Source organism: Lissotriton vulgaris, chromosome 1_1, assembly GCF_964263255.1.
Source record: "Lissotriton vulgaris chromosome 1_1, aLisVul1.2, whole genome shotgun sequence".
NCBI lineage: Eukaryota > Metazoa > Chordata > Amphibia > Caudata > Salamandridae > Lissotriton > Lissotriton vulgaris.
This window is the reverse complement of record NC_141685.1, coordinates 1,347,814,028-1,347,827,718: the sequence shown is the minus strand read 5'-3', so window position 1 is coordinate 1,347,827,718 and position 13,691 is coordinate 1,347,814,028.

Genomic DNA, 13,691 nt, shown 5'->3' with positions numbered 1-13,691 from the left:
TCCCGCTTATGTTTGTCACTCGACCCCTTAAGCAAATTACAAGTGAATCCACACAATTCAATTTACAAGTAGAGAAAACACAGATGCATGTTGTAGAAGGACAGTCGTGAAACAGGAGAATGCATGAGACATGTAGCGAAGGACAGCAGATAAGATAACTTAGAGGAAACAATGGTGTGAACCAACAAATAGTCCGGACGGGGATTAATCAGCTCAGACAGGAATTAGTGTACTCGGCCAGACCCTGACACTCGTTAGTAAACATAGGCAAAGAAGCCACCAGACACGTAAATGCAGAAACGTCAAAAACATCGCGTTCGCCGCGCTGCCTGAGTGAGGGCAACATAAAATAGCGGCAACTACAAAATGGAGGCTGAGCACGAACGAATTCGTAATTTACAGAACCTCAGACCAACATATGCCTCTTTTGACAATATCTAGACCAGGTACAGTAGCAAGGTAGGTTGTCCACAGCCCTGGTGAACATGCCCTAGTCCACATTGCTGAGCCACAGCAACAATGTTAAAATGACTACAAAACTATACAGAGTCCAGGGGTACCATCCAATAGCAGAACAGCACAACACATATCCAAGTATTGTCTCCCCACCTCCACACCACCATAATGCCCAGTACTGTGTACCACACCAATGTGATGACATCAACAACCGTGTCCTGAATCCCTAGAAAATTGAAATGTAACAACAACAAACCTGTCATGTCCACAGCATTGATTCTTAAATTCTTGTCCCTCAGGTGACCGAGAACTGGCAGGAGAACCCAGTAACCGCCAGCACCAGCCGCCCCCCTCACAGCATGGACTCTCTGGTGATGATTCCCTGGATACCTCGGATGCGGAGGGCGATGCCGGTCCGCCTATACTCCCAGGGCCATCAGGCTCCCAGGACATCCCTGCCCCCACCACCTTGGCCAGTGGAACCACAGCAACTTCTGCCATTGGGACCTGTGCAGCTACCACCACCACAGCAGCAGTCCTGCCTGTGCCCCCCTTCCTGACCCATTGGCCGATGGCAGACCATCAACATCACAGGCTAGCAGGGAGAGGGGATGGGTGAGGACACATGTGAGGCCACAGGTTCCGGACTGGAGGGCAGGTGCAAGGCCAGGTGGGGGAGACCCACCCAATCCTGGGACCGAGACTCTGGATCTCATTTCTAGAGTGCATGTGTCGTACGAGCGCTCGCAGGCACAGGCGGATCGGGCCCGCCAAGACTCACTTGAGACCCGCCAGTTGTTGAGGTCCATGGACAACTGTATGGGACAAATGGTGGACCTCATGGGGCAGCAAACATCTGTTTTGAGGGAGTGGTTATCCCGCAACGCACCACCTCCCCCTCCCCCAAGTGGCCAGCCTGACAGGACACCACCACCATCACCTGAGGCCAATGACAGGTAGGTGTCCCCCGAACAAGCTGCCTCCACAGCTGGGTCCACTCCGGCTCGGAGACGGAGGGGCTGTCCGAGGCTGGATCCAGGACAGAGCAGTGGCAATGCACCAGCCAACCGGCAGAAGAGGAGCCGGCACTGACCTCCCCCTTCATTGATCCTGGCATTCACTCTGTGAACTATCTTGCCCCACATTGCCAAGCATTGGCACACGTCTGTTGGACTAGGTTTACACCACACAATGTGGTGTCTACACGGTAGGATAATCTGACATGACCTTCAACTCACTCTTCCCCTCCACCACCATTTTGTAGATATGTACTTTCACAAATCCTCCCCCTGTAAATAAACACCACCGAAAAACTCAAGGCTGTGTAACCTCCATATTTTAAACACAGGTTTGTCTTAGTTATTGTCATTGCCAGGTGCAGGGATCAATGTTGTTCGGAATCATGGCTCTGTGGGAGTGACCTAGGGATAATGAGAGAACAACAAGCGCAAGTCAGGAAACTGAATCACATCCATCACACCACACCGTACTGCAACATCCCACAAACCACACTTATCACAAATTAAGCGGATCACAGGACACACATCAGGGAGCATTGCATGTACACCATGTCCCACACCCATTTGCGAACAGAACATACCAGAACAGGCAGCATTCACACACCACATCCACCCATCACCAGCACACATACATCCCACATTGAACAGCAGCACAAGACGTAGTTACTCACATTCAAGGAAAGTAGCGGTCAATGAGCTGACGCCTCTGGTCCACACCTTCTTCCTCCCCACTATCCTCATCACTGGACATGGGTGGGATGGGAGGCGGAGCAACCTGTTGGTCTGCAGGGTCCAGGATCACTTCAACATTCTAGCGCAAGGCCAGGTTGTGGAGCATGCAGCAGGCAACCACGATTTTGCATACTTTACCGGGTGAGTATGGCAGGCCTCTCCGGTTTTATCCAGGCAGCGAAACCTAGACTTTAGCAGTCCAAATATACGTTCCACCACCCGACGTGCCTTCCCATGGGCCTCATTATGGCTCATTTCACCTGGGGTAGTTGGATTCCGTAGGGGGCTCAGCAGCCACGGGCGGTTTGGGTACGCAGAGTCACCTAGGTAGGGGGATGACAGACACATACATCAGTACCAGTACTGGTGGGAACAGCATGGCACACATACAACACAGTATTCATCACAGCACACTCACCTACAAGCCACGCATGATCTTGACGCAGATTAGCCATCAGTTGGGGGACAATGCTGCTCCGCAGGATGTGGGAGTCATGTGCGGATCCCGGAAATCTGGCACACACTTGGGAGATGATGTTGTCAGTCAGGCACACCACTTGCACATTGATTGAATGGTAGTGCTTCCAATTGCGATAGATGGGTTCACGTGCCTGGGGTGGAACTAGACCAATATGTGTGCCATCAATAGCACCTTTTACGTATGGAATCTGGGCCAGGGCATAGAAGACCCCTTTCACTGCTGCCAACTCTGCGGGACGTGGGAAATGGATGTAATCATCCTTGTAACGCATCATGGCTTCCAGCACATCCCGCAGTACCATGCTAAACATGGATTGGGACATCCCGGGCGTGGCTTAGGAGCTGATAGGAGAAGTCGCCTGAACGACGAGCTCCGCTACTAAGCCCTCATTTATCCTGCTTCAATAGAGCATCGGACCCTCTAACATCACCGAAGGGCAGGGGAACAGATCGCGCCTGTCTGGATGAGAGCTGACGGCTGCGATGAGCGTAATCCTGGAGTTTTTCACCCGCAACTCGGACGGCGGCGGAGGTAGTCAACGATAATAAAATGGTGGCCATATCGTGAAACGAAACTCTGAAGAGAGCGGATTTTACAGCGACGGTCATTTCTTACCACGAGCTGTAAGAGGAGGCGGAGGGGCTGATAACAACGGCCTGAAACCTCTCCTCGTAGAGCAACGGCAGTAGGAAGGCGGGGAGCGCGCCTACATCAAGGCCGGACTGGGGCCTGACCAGTGATCACCGGGAGTGCGGCCGTGAACTGAGTGGAACAGGGGAGGAGGAGGCCACAGAGCCATCGCACACAGGGAGCGCAGCACACCCGAGCCCGAGGACGGAGACAGGGGATCAGCAGCTGGGGAAGATAAATCATTGCTCGAGTCACAAGAGATTCGAGAGGGCCATGGGGGGTCCCGGACTCGGCAGCAAGAGGAGCAATGGCGGGCTCGAGATGGTGATGGTGCTGTGTGAACAGGTCCCCTAGAAGACAATATCCAGAGGAGACCTGGACTTGGCGTTAGTAGCCAACTGTATTGGGGATTGGAGGCTGCGAGGGCAGGAGCAACTGGTCTAAAGGACCTGGCTGAATGGGAGCGGAGGCATAGCCCGGCCTGATCTGGCCCACAGGGACACAGAGACCTGGTCAGTTGACTCGGGACGCAGATCCCTGAGGATATATCCCCATAACGAATATGGACCATAAAGCCGACAGGATCTGGAAAAGTGGTTCACCCGAGGAGGAACCGGAAGCCCAGAAGATAACTGGATTTGTGGTGCTGGGATAAGCGGCGACAGTTTCACGTCGTGACCAGGCCCCACTGCAGCAGGCGGGAGACCGCGGGGCTGGCCCTCGAGCCCAAGGGGAACCAAAGAGAGATTGCTCGGCAGTGAACTGTATAGCTCTGATCCACCTGAGAGGAGTTGGCAAGATAACTGCTGACGCTACTCAACATAGGGAAGTTGAAGGGGAAGAAAGATGGTGCACAATCATTGTCGGACGTCTAATCCTCTGGACGGACGGGGCAAGGTAGAGCTGGGGCACCGCCGGACTCCGGCATACAACACCAGTTTGACAAAATCCTGACTGCCATAGCGGACTCCCGCACTGCGCTTCAACAGGATATAGCGCAGGTCGCCACGGGTTTGGGATTGCTGTGAGCGGATCATGCTAAATTGTTGGACAGAGTGAAGCTAATACAGGGAGCGATCCAGCGGTCGAACCGGCACAGACCGAAATGAAGGCCGCGGTGGCTAATGCTCTTGATCGTAATGGGGCGCTGGAGACGCGGGCCGAAGATGCAGAAGGAACAAATAGACGGAACAACATCCGCATAGGGGGTCTTCTGGAAAAAGCGGAGGGGCTGGACATGGTATGCTATCATGAGTCCTGGTCGAAATCAGTAGTGGCGCCCGAAGGTCTATCTTCTTTCTACACTCTAGAACGAGCGCATAGAGTACTGGCCAGGCCGCCTCCACAGGGGCACCCCCCGCGACCAGTAATAGCCCGACTATTGCATTTCCAGGATAGAGACCAGTTGCTTCAGAGAGCACATATGGACGGGCCCTATCATGTTGGGAACAGTAAGGTCAACCTGTTTCCGGATTATACCTTCGAAACTCAGCGACGCCGGGCATCCTTCCTGGCCATCAAGAAAGAATTACGGGAAGAGGGATTTCAATATTACCTGTTGTTCCCGCCCAGATTACGGATAATTGTAGATGGGATAACATGTTTCCATGACAATCCGGATGATGCATGTGCTTGGCTGGAAACCTACAGAGCGGGGAAGGACGGCCAAGACCAACGGCTGCAAAACTTCTCCGAAGGACTGCCACAACGAAAATTTCACAGACTACGACAGAGCAGGCAAAAATGAAGGAGGCCCTCTGCATCGCAAGTGGAAGAAGAGCGGCGAGGAGCGCAGGAGCTGGTAACATCTTTGTCAGGTGAGCGCGAGACACAGTCCCCAGGAGGCACTGATTCGGAGAAAGACGTGGAACAATCGGACACTGAAATCTCGGAAATTGAAAGTGTACAGCTGCCGAAGATCATGCCGACGACGGCGGATGGAATATTGGACGAAGGCTGAAGCACCTGAGGCGCCGCGCATGCGATTGTTGAGGAGAGGGAGAGGAGTCTTGGGGATGCGGTCCAGGACAATGCGGGTATCGTGATGGTCGTGGGGGTAACGGGACGCATATCCTGCAAAGGGACTGAGGTTGATTTGATTTCTTTGCCGCTGGATGGCGGATGGGAGTGGCGATGTATGGTGTTTATTTGTTATATGGGGCTTAGTGGGGCGGGATCTGTACAGAGGTTGGGCGGCAGCCTGTCGGCACAAAGTCCCCCTCGTCGCTCATAAGGCATGCCCTCAGCGACCGCTGTTGGGCTTAGGCGTGTGCTAGTTTTTGCAATGGTTTGGATGGGGGCTAGCTGTTTAGGTCTAGGTCCTGTTCTTGGGGGGTGGAGGGGTTGATTTGTTGGGAAGGGGTAGGGGTTTGGCAGTTCACTGGTGCGGTTTCTAGAGAACGATTTAGGATGCAGCCATTATACGCTAGCGATGGGAGATACAGCTGATCTAAAATGTATTACCTGGAATGTGAGGTGGCTCCACTCGATGATAAGACACCACAAAATACACGCCTATTTAGTTCGAAGAGGGGTCCACATGGCACTACTTCAGGAAACTCATCTTTGCAAGGCAGAGGGGATAGCATTGCAGAGACGATGGAGAGGGCAGATCTTTAACACCACATATTCGGCATTTGCACGGGGGCACTAATATGGATAAGAGCTGGAGTACCTTTCCAGGTGACAAAGCAGACTATAGATCCAGACGGCTGGTTTGTGGCAATAGAGGGCAGGCTCTGCGGCAGAGACATAGTGCTCTGCAGCGTTTATGCACCTAATGGCGATTAAGCGCGCTTTTTGGAGCACTTATCTGGTTCTTTAGCGCATTATCTTGTAGGTTCATTAGTGATGGGGGAATTTTAACTCTGTAGCGAATGTATCGCTGGATAGATCACACCCCCCACTAGCAGATTTCCCTGTGAATAGATTGACTAAAAATAGGTTACTCTGGCAGAGCAGATGGAACCTAGTGGACGTGTGGCGTACACATCATCCGCTGGACCGGGAATATTCCTATTTTTTGGCGATGCATGATCTGCATGTTCACCTGGATACGGTGTTGTGCTCCCCATTGGTGGTACCCTCTGTAATGCATACGGAATACCTCGCGAGGACGATCTCAGATCACAATCCACTGCTATTCGCTATGCACTGGATGACGGGAGTATCGACTATTCCAACTTGGAGACACATTAGAAGACCCGACTTTTCAAGAGGAAGTGAGTGAAGGGATAACCCACTATTTTCTTGAGAATACTGGATCGACATCATCAAGGGCAATAGAATGGGATGCCTTTTAGGTGGTCATTCGGGGGATTTGTATCGGAAAACATGTAGGGGTACGAAAGGTGTTACTACAAGATGTGAGTCGGGCTGAAGATAAGCTGCGCAGAGCAGAATTAGCAAGACCTGGTCATCCTGAAAAGCAAGTGGAGGTCCTGGCTGCAAAAGAGGAGGTGGCAGCGGAGGTTGAGCGACTGCGATGTTTTTATTCCAAAGCCTATACTGCGAGGGCACATGCGGAGGGGGATAGAGCAGGAACACTACTGGCGTGGTTAACTAATCCGGCGAAGAGAGGTTCCTCTATATTGGCCCTAGAGAATGATGATGGGACGGAAGTTTATACCCAAAACGAGATTCTGCACTGTTTCTTGCAGTATTATGAGGACCTCTACGAAAACTCGTTAGTGGCGGATGATCTTGAAATCGACTCCTTTCTAGGTGGAGTAACACTACCAGGATTGGAGGACGAACAAGCGGAAAATTTGGGTCGAGACATAGAGATAGGGGAAATTAGGAGTGCTATCAAGCACATGGCCCGAAATAAAACGCCAGGAGTAGATGGTATACCGATAGAGTTTCACGGGAAATATGTGGATTTATTAGCACCACGGCTACTGGAGGTATTTAAGGAAGCAAAGGAACTAGGTCAACTGCCTTCCTCTATGCGAGAGGCTTTGGTGATCCCGCTTTTGAAGCCTGGTCGTGAGGGGAAAAAAACAGGCTCTTACCGCCCATTATCAATGTTGACCACCAACTACAAGATCCTAAGCAGAATACTGGCGACCCGCCTTTTAACTCATATGACTGAGTCGATCCACGAAGACCAAGCCAGGTTTATCCCGACTGGGAACACGTCCTCAAATATCAGGAGATTATTTCGGATCCTTGAGGAAGTACAACCGAGAGCACAGCGACCAATGGTGTTGCCTGTGGATATCGAGAAAGTCTTTGATAGCCTAAAATGGCTATACTTATACAAGACGATGGAATGTTTTTGTCTGGGAACTGACTTTGTGGCGTGGACGAAGGTGTTGTACACATCTGCCGTAGCCAGAGTGAGAGTTGGAGCTCTGATCTTGCCTCAATACCCGGTGGCCCGAGGAACGAGGCAGGGGTGCTCACTGTCCCCCTTGCTGTTCGCCCTAGCTATGGAACCGTTGGCGGCAAAGGCTAGATTGGGTGAGGACTATGACGGCTTATGGTACAGGGGTGATCAGCAATATATCTCGTTGTACGCTGATGACTTGTTGATGTTTCTTGAGGATGCAGGAAGAGCATTGGAAGGGGCTGCACGCATACTTTCGAAGTATGGTGATATATCTGGGCTGCGAGTGAACTGGTCAAAAACATGCCTGTTCCCGGTGAAGCAGGGAGAGCTCCAACCAATTACGCAAAGAGAAGTGCAATGAGAACCGACCTGTTTAGCATACCTGGGGGTGCATGTGTATCATACTGCCACTGATGTACTGGAGGGGAATATGGGAAGATGCGTGAGGGCGCTACAAGGTAGTATGGCCTTTTGGGCTACTCTCCCACTGTCGGTGACAGGCTGAATAGTCCTACTGAAAATGATAGCCCTCCCCAGGTTACTATATTATTTTAGAATGCTGCCGATATGGGTCCCGTGTTCAATGTTTAAATCACTGAAATCACTCATAGTAGGGTTCCTATGGGGATCTGGCAGACAAAGAGTCGCGCAGGCAACATTAATTAGACCTAAAGTGGAGGGTGGGCTGGCGGTCCCTGACTTCGAGCTGTATTGTTTAGCAGCACAATTACAAATACTGACACAAGCGGTGGCAAAGGAATTTAGGGGCCCGAACGCCAAAGAGGGGGAGGGATTCCGCACCACATCTTATACTTCATAGACATGCAACAGAAACTGGACCTTTCGGGATCTCACCATGGAAGAAAAAACACTGAGACTATGCTGGAATAGATCCCAACACAGGGCGGGAGTTCTGCATCCCTATGCGCCTGAAATCCCACTGGGGATGGCAACAGCACTGCCGCACAGCGGCGATTGGACGCCCCTACTAGACTGGGAAAATGCGGGGATCCAAGTAATTGGGGACCTATTTGAAGATGGAGCACTGCTGCCCTATCAGGCACTGCAGGAGAGATATGATCTGCCTAGGGGAGGTTATATTATACATGCAGCGCTGACGAGGGCACTACAAGCACAAGGGCTGACAGAACCTAAGACAACAAAGCTGTGTCAATACATCATGATGGCAGCCGGGACCTTTAAGGCGGTCACCTGCCTCTATTCCAGAATGTTAAATGAGGGGCTAACGCCCTTAGACACCCTGAGAGAAAAATGGGAAATAGACATAGGGAAGCCTATTCCTGAGACAGCCTGGGCACAGATAGTGCGTAGAGCATGGAAAAGCACGAGAAATGCGCGGTTCCAGTTGGTGCATTTCTACATACTCCACAGGGCATATTTAACACCAGGTGCTCTCAGGCGCAAGGCGATCAGTTGTGGAAGACGTTACACACACCGGTGCAGTGGGAGGGGGAGGGGGATCATTGACAGTTGAAGATAATTTGCACTACGAATGCATAGTATTTTTAGGTTAGTTATAAATTGCCATCAGACTATGTTGTAGCAACTATATTCAATATCTGGGAGGGATTGACGGGATAAGATTAAAGAAAGGATTGATTTACATTGATGGTTAATGCTTGATGGGTATTATATATGTGCCAGATGGATATTTGAAACTAATAAAATTTGTTTAAAAAAAAATGGATTGGGACATCCCCCCGGCAGGACCTACTGTGTACTGGAATGTGCCCGTAGAGAAGAAGTGAAGTGCCGCCATCACCTTTGCTGTGGGTGTTATTGCTCGGGGATATGGCCTGCGTGGCTGCAGGTGCGGTGCCAATTGTGCTACAAGGTCCTGCAATGTCGGTCGGTCAAACCGGAATTTGCGGATCACCTCCTCTCCAACCATGTCCTCCAGCACAGTGTATGGTCGATGCACATTTGGAGCCCTCCTGTGTGGGAGTAGAAGGGAGCAGATGTCAATTGGACAACACGGCACAGCTGAACCACACTATCACATCTTGACCAACACACCACAAATAATCCATGTTGCAGACACTGATTGTATGTGTGACGTGACAGAAATATAAGGCACTACAGCCAACTATACACACAATGTTCACCCACAATCAACATCCTGTGTGCAAATATGTACAATGGTACGTGCACACATGTTGCAAGAACAGCCAACATCACATGACGGAAGGCCCATGTGTGGACAAGCATCCCCACAGACACACATGGATGTGCACTCACAACACGAACCTGGAACACACTCTCCTTATCTTCATGCACCCATGACACCTCCAACAATGCTGTGCATGCTCACATGACAGGCATTGACATACAACGGATGACACACAGATGCATACACAGAATGCATGTATCCCCCATCATTGCTTCTTGCACACACAAAACACACACTCACGACTGGATCAAACTGTGGGTACACAGCCTTAATGGACTGTGTAGATGTGTACACTTTGAAACGTGTGACCTCAAAACCAAGATGTCACCAACTTGAGCTCACATCACTGTCCTTTGACAACCACTGGCAATGTCAATAGTATGCTCTCACATGCAACAAATGGACATTGTTGACACGTGGACATGGGTCATTGACAGAACATGATGAGTTTTGAGGCATTCTGGACATGCCCTGACACACATGTACACCTATTATCATTAGATGTGTGCGGAGACATGCAGTGTGTCTACACATTGCGTCAGGGCACGCCGTCCGCCATCACAGAAAATGATCCTTGCTACTGCAATTGTGCGTACCATTGGCTGCATTGGCAAGGTCCATCACGGTCACACACCACCCACCGCATGTGCGCGCTACCGCGATGGTGCATCATTTGAAAATCATCACTCGTTGGCATTGCAATGGCAGAGCACGCATTCTGCGGGGGCGGGGCAGTTGGTATCCCCCCTTTCAATCACATAGCGGCACCCACCGCCGGGTCCGGGCGGTGGGTGCCGCTATGTGTATTGATGTTACCGTAGCTTGGATGGCCATGGGCGGTTACCCACCGCCGGGTCCGGGTGGTGGGTGACGCTATGTGACTGAATGGAGGGATACCAACTGCCATTTCCACTTGCACATTCAAATGTATCTGTTAGCCTGCCCCGTCCCCGCGGAATGCGTGCTCTGCCATTGCGATGCCAGCGAGGGATGATTTTCAAATGATGCACCATCGCGGTAGCGCGCACATGCGGTTGGCGGTGTGTGACCGTGATGGTTCTTGCACATGCAGCCAATGGAAACAGGTACAGCGGGACGCGTAAGCGAATTCCAAAAAAGCGGAAGCCGTTCACCCCCACAGCGGGGCCAGTCATTGGCTCATTTTGAATGAGGCAGCCTAGGAACACCAATTGCTGCAGACGTGTGCCACTGATATCAGCTCAGGGCCCTATAAATGTGTTAGTTTGAGCACCACACATCCACTGCTTCCAGCCACTGCTGCCTGCACCCATCACCTCACCTCTACCTGCTGCTGCTTCCCACTCCACCAACTGCTGCTGTTGTGCCAGTGTCCTGGACCTTGCCATGGCGAGAGTTGGACAGATCCGGTCCCTTTCCTTCAGTGCAGAGGAGCTTGAGGCCCTTGTGGACGGTGTGCTCCTCCACTATGAACGGCTCGACAGTGCCCCAGGACAGGTGGTAAGTGCAGAGGGGGACATGTTGGTATGCATGAGGTGGTCCCTGACTCCTGGCCTCTGCAATCTGGGCGGTGTTCTGTGGGAGGCCGTGTGGGTATACCCCAGCAGGCCAGGCACGCAGTGATGTGTTCCTGGTTCTGTCACTGACTGATTGACCTCTATGCTGCGAAGTGTTATCGTTGAGGGGTCGCAAACATGACATGTGTAGTCTTGTGGCTGTGCTGGGTCACGACTGATCACAGCTATCTTGTGGGTGTGTACCTCACCTGCTTTCCATGATGGACTAATGCCTGTCAGTCACATATGTTGTACTGTGCATGGCTGCTGACAGATACCTGTACCTTCTATCTGTGTGAACGGCCAACTGTTCACTGACTTGCCCCCTCTTGTCTCCCATTATGATAGGTCAAGCTGCACCATTGAAAGGCGGTGTGGAGGGTCATAGCACGTGATGTATGGGCAGTGGGGGTGAGCAACATACATACTGCCACAAGCGGTGGGACGACATCTCTAGGCTCAGCAAGAATGTGGCGGAGATGACACTGAAGCTGATTCACCGACCAGGCCGGCTTGCACGACATACCATGATCCCTCTAATGCTACGTATCATAGCTGTGACACATCCTGACCTGTCCGGACGGTTGGGAGGGGAGCAACAGTAAACTAGCGGTAAGCACACTGAATGGGTTTGTGACTTGGGAGGGCACACATGTATTGCTGGTCAGACACAGTAGTGACATCTGTGGTGTATATGGTATGCTGCTATTGCATGTTGGTGGCATTAGCGGAGTGAGAGTTAGCATCCATGTCAGCCAGCTGTAAATACCAGTTGCATTGTAGTGCAGGGGCCCAGGACATGCCATTCAGGTATGTGGTCCCATGGCATCACATGTGTGGTGGTCTGCATGCACTTGCCTTGTTTGTTTCATGTACATGTGTCACAGGGCCCACTAATTATTTGACATTGAGGATGTCTGGTAGGGGTGGTTCATGTGCAGGATGGGTGCGACATGTTGTTCAGCAGTCAAGGAAGTTTGGATTTTGTAATTTGCAGTTGATGAATGTGCCTCTTAGGCATACCTCTTATCTCTCTCTTTCAGCTTTGGACGAGGGCACTGACAGACAAACAACGGAGGTAAGTGGTAGCAATGCATCCGGATCAGAGATCACATATACGCAGACTGAGACGGAAGAGAGCAGCCCCGGAGAGGGGGGCAGAACTATCCCTGAGGACTCACATGTGGAGACACCATCGTCCTTATCTTCAGACAGCGGTGGTGAGTCATCACTGTGGGTAGACACAGGGAGTGGACAATCTATACCTTCAATCGGTACACAGCACACTGGGCCCACACTGCCACCAACTGCAACAAGTACTGCTCGTGCTCACCAGAGTAGGGGGAGCAAGTGGCCTTTGGTGCAGGCACCGCTGCCCCTGCCCCTGTGACACAAACTGCCTTTAGTGCTGAGGCGGTTAATCTGCTGCGACAGCTGTGTGTAGGGCAGACAAACATGATAAATGCATTCCTGGACAACGATAGGAAGTTGGGACAGGTGGTAGCATTCATGGAGGGGATGCATGGTGATGTTGCTGGTCTCCACAGAACAGTACAGTCCTTATCCAACACAGTGTCTGCAGCCATTCAACAGTAACATGGACAAGGTTCTACTTCAGTTCCCCCATCCACACCACTTACACTAGAAGCAGGCACAGGCAGCAAGGCAGGCAACAGAGGCCACAGACACCATCCCCTAGGAAAGGGAAATCTTTCACAGAACACAACATCAGCTACCCTGGAGATGACACACAGGACCCTCATGGGGTGATGGGGGACACGGATTCACAGGGCACACAGGCATCCCCCTCAAAAGGTACTCCCAAGGGCAAGGCACATCTCATGGACAAGGCACAGACCAAGGACAGCGCATCCGCAAAGGACAGGACACCACCCACGGACATGGCGCCTCCCAAGGAGCAGGCACCTCCCAAGGACAGGGCCACTCCCAAGGACCGGGCCCCTACAAGGGACAGGGCACCTCCCAAGGACAGGGCACCTCCCAAGGACAGGGCTACTCCCAAGGACCGGGCCCCTACAAAGGACAGGGCACCTCACAAGGACAGGGCATCTCCCAAGGACAGGGCCACTCCCAAGGACCGGGCCCCTACAAAGGACAGGGCACCTCCCAAGGACAGGACCACTCCCAAGGACAGGGATCCTACAAACGACAGGGCACCTTCAATGGACAGGGCACCTGCCAGGGACAGAGCACCGCCCACGGATAAGGCACATTCCAAAGACAGGACACCTTATAAGGCCAAGGTGTCTCCCACGGCCCAGGCACCTCCCAGGGAGCAGGCACCTCCCAGGGC